The sequence below is a fragment of the Rhincodon typus genome, chromosome 28 (genome assembly GCF_021869965.1).
Source record: "Rhincodon typus isolate 14 chromosome 28, sRhiTyp1.1, whole genome shotgun sequence".
Lineage (NCBI taxonomy): Eukaryota > Metazoa > Chordata > Chondrichthyes > Orectolobiformes > Rhincodontidae > Rhincodon > Rhincodon typus.
This window is the reverse complement of record NC_063359.1, coordinates 35,608,858-35,612,541: the sequence shown is the minus strand read 5'-3', so window position 1 is coordinate 35,612,541 and position 3,684 is coordinate 35,608,858.

The following is a 3,684-nucleotide window of genomic DNA, read 5'->3' as shown; positions in this document are numbered from 1 at the left end:
TTTAGCATGTGAGTCTAGTGATGCTTTAAAGACGAGGCCAAGTGGTGCAGTGAAGATTTTTTTTGGAGTATTTATTTTAGCTGAAAAAATTGTCATAAGTTTTTTTGCGTTAAAGGAAGTCATGCCAGGCTTGTAATTAGCTGGCTGCTTTTTAAAATTTGGTTGACTTGCTTTTAATTTCTGGGTTTTTTTTTTGTTTTGTTTTGTTTGAAAAGAATTTTCAATTTCATTGCCATCATCACTGTTGTAGTGAACAGACCAGCCAACCTCCTTCCAAATTTACTCCATCTAGATGTGGTTACCCAGGAGATGGCAGTCACTGCCTGAAGTGCAGTTTTAAATTGATGCCCAGTATTATTAACTATGATTTGTGCAATGTAAAAACAAAAATTGATTGCAAGACTTCAGGAACTGAAATATCACGGTTGGCTGCACTGCTTCCTGACATCACAGATTGGAGTATTTTCTCATTCTACTGTTACCGACTTAACCACACTTAACCAAATTCTACTTAGAATTTTTTTCTTAGAGATTTCCTTCCCCCTTCCTCCAAAAGATACTGATTGGTTGTTTGGCATTCTCCATGGATGCCTGACTCCCTTGTGTGCCTCATCAAAGTGACAATCATTCATGTCTGAGTCCAGACCAGGCATGTCAGGCCGCAAATTCAGGTGTAAATGGGTGGTTGTGAGGGATTTTTGCAGCATTTTGTTTGGACATTGCTGGTTTTTCACTTGACCAATTTTCTGAACCATTGCAGGGATTCATCATAAGCTGTGTGTGTGTGGATCCTTTCATTGAGTAGCCTGAGCCGTACAATTTAAATAGCTGCCCGGTACAATTCCCAATTTGTGCCGTGTAATGTATTTTCACCTCTGGAGCTGCGTAAACCCTAGCAGTGTGTTTTAAGCACTAGTTCATCAGAGGAAATTGAAACTATTTCACCATATCACAAATATCTGCATGTGTGAGTTACTCTGCTGTGTCAGTCTGCCAAGTTACATTTTTAAATTATTACCCTTTTCCTTCACTTTAAAATTCATGTTTTAAATACTCAGGAGCAAAAATAAACAGTACAATCCTATCCTTTCATAATTCCACAAATGATATCCATTGATCATACAGTCATACAGCATGGAAACAGACCGTTTGGTCCAAATTGTCCACTCCGCCCAGACATCCCAATCTGACCTAGTCCCTTTGCCAGCATTTGGCTCATGTCCCTCTAAACCTTTTCTATTTATATATCCATCCAGATGTCTTTTAAATGTTGTAATTGTACCCAACTCCACCACTTCCTCTGGCAGCTTGTTCCATAGATGCACCACCCTCTGTGTAAACAAGTTGCCCCTTAGGTCCTTTTCATATCTTTCCCCTCTCACCTTAAACCTATGCCCCCTAGTTTTGGACTTCTTTACCCTGGGGAAAAGACCTTGGCTATTCACCTTATCCATGCCCCTCATGATTTTATAAACCTCTGTAAGGTCACCCCTCAACCTCTGACAATCCAGGGAAAAATGCCCCTGCCTATTCTTTGGTGATTACCGAGCTTTGGTTTGGATCATGTAATGTTAATTCTCCTATTCCCTTTTGCATAAAGCAGTTGAGCTGTAAATAGCCAACTTTGACCTTTGCCAGAGATATATGCATGAATACTTGAAGCTTAGTCTCTTATTGTGGATCAAGTGATCCACAGTTCAGCTTCGATATAGGTGATCTGTCATCTTTTGTTTTGTACAAGTCAGAAGAGCAGTCCTTTCATCTGCACAGTTTACTGTGATCTGTCTCTGTAAGTTAAATTCCTGTTGTGTGTGTCATTACTAAAATTATTCATGTTAAGCCAGTAGATCTGTCACGCCTGACCTACTCCTGGAATGTGTAGAGTTGGATAATGTTCCCTATTATGACATGTTTATCTTTTCAAATTTGAAAGAGTCAAAACCTATTTGGAAATGGCTCATCAATATCCAGTGACAAGCTTTTATTACCACAGAGACACAGGTTACAAAAAATTAGTAGTGCTGTATTGAAAGAAATGAAATGTTTGAATCTTGTATTACCATATTTCACCTCTTACCAAGTAATTGTTTAGTGGAAACTTATCAGTCTGTAACTGTAAATGGACTCAGACATTTTTTCTGTATTTTGAACATTCTGACTTTTACTGCCTTTCGCTTGCTGATTTCCTTGCTGTGCGTTTGATTATAATAGTCAGCATAAAGAGATTTTGCTCCTGCAGCAAATGGATGCTGCGATTAGCTTCTGGCATCAATTCCCAGTAGCGTAGAACCTGCTACTGCAAGGCAGAACAGGGGACGGGGAGAGGTTGGTGAGAGTCATTAACGTTTTAAAAGACACACTTAAAACTGATGCTGTGTCCTGCCTATCTAAAGCTAAACTGCAGGAAACTATAGCGCATCTAAGATGAAACCAAACTGCAGTCCTCAATGGATGAAATTGTAGATTCAGCTGGTAAATTGGTAATGTGAAAGGCAGGTTAATTTTCCTCATGTGCTGATGCGTCTATTCTAGTTTTTATTTGATTTCCAGAATTCTTTTGTGCATCCTATTTCAGAGGTAAAACTTTGAACGTAGTGGGTGGGTGAGGGAAAGGAAGCAAGTTTTTCGTTTGTTTGTATTCAGTTAAATGTATCTGAGCTGCCAAGAGTGGATGTCAATTGTATTACATAAACAGGTGTTTTTGCTACTGCCTTCAGATTCAATGGCACAGTGGCATGCTTGACGCCAACCCTGATCTGACAAGTTCACTTTTGTCACTTCATTCATCAGTGCAACTGGAGTTGCTCATTAGACACAAGCCAAGTTCATTTTGCAACCTGAGACCAACCAAAAAAAAAATGCTGTATGTTCCTTGAGATATGGTGTGTATTTATGCTAATTTTTATGTATTAAATTAAAAGCTAGTGTTTCTGGTGACTGTCCTGCTGAAGCTGGTCTCTTGTTAGGTTAAAGAATCTACATTTGATTTAATTAAAGACAGCAATTTGAAATCATCATGGTTGCCTGCCGTTCAGCTTGGAAAGACTGGAGCTATTACGTTTTGTTGTCCCTTGTTAAGATTTCCTGTCCCCAGCTACACACCAGCACTGATCAAGGCTGCACATGGCTTGGATATACTGTTAACCCTAGGCTTAAGCTTGTAAAGTCACATCCCAGTCATGTACAAAACCACTCACTACCCCCTCCATAACCCCTTCAGGTCTTTGTTACCTCCAAACCCATTAAGCAGGAACTGAACTAGCAAGTTTTTTAAAAAAAAAAAATTAGATGCAAGAACAGGTCAGAGGCTAGGAATCTTGTAGTAACTCCTCTCCTGACTCCTCAAAGCCTGTCCACCATCTACAAGTCTGAAGTGTGATGGAATATTCTCCACTTGCCTGGATGAATGCAGCTCCAACAACGCTCAAGAAGCTTCATGCAATCCAAGACCAAGCAGCCTGTCTGATTGGCACCGCATCCACAAACATTCACTCTCTCTACCGCAGACGTCAGTAACAGCATTATGTATCATCTACAAGATGCACTGCAGAAATTCACTCGGCTCCTTAGCACTTTCCAAACCTGTAACCACTGCCATCTAAAAAGGATGAGGACAGCAAATACCCGGGGACATTGTCACCTGCAAGCTTCCCTCCAAGCCACTAAACATCCTGATTTTATATA